Source organism: Etheostoma spectabile, chromosome 6, assembly GCF_008692095.1.
Source record: "Etheostoma spectabile isolate EspeVRDwgs_2016 chromosome 6, UIUC_Espe_1.0, whole genome shotgun sequence".
NCBI lineage: Eukaryota > Metazoa > Chordata > Actinopteri > Perciformes > Percidae > Etheostoma > Etheostoma spectabile.
The window spans coordinates 2,887,916-2,888,200 of NC_045738.1; the positions used below are offsets into that span (position 1 = coordinate 2,887,916).

Below are 285 nucleotides of genomic sequence, written 5' to 3' on the forward strand. Positions count from 1 at the left end.
TTTGGAATTAAAATAGCCCCGCATCATCACATACCCTTCATCATACCTAGAGATTGGCATGGAGTACGTTCCATAAAATCATCTCAGTGAAAAATCAAATCAGCTAATAGGCAAAACCATGCCAAGCTCTCATTTTTTAATTAAGGCATTAAGATCAATTTCCAAAAGATGATTTTTTAATTCCCCTTTTTTGTCAACTTAAGCTTATATACAGTAAAACACAAAAAGCTCCATTCATTGTCAGTTATGAGATTACAGCAAATTCAAATGACTGAAATGTATTTG

The 285-nt window shown here is 32.6% G+C and overlaps 1 protein-coding gene across 5 annotated transcripts in view; it reads right to left on the reverse strand.

Moving 5' to 3' along the window:
* The window catches only part of ice1 (KIAA0947-like (H. sapiens)), a 12,063-nt gene that overhangs the window by 9,752 nt on the left and 2,026 nt on the right, over positions 1-285 (reverse strand). The window lies entirely within an intron of this gene.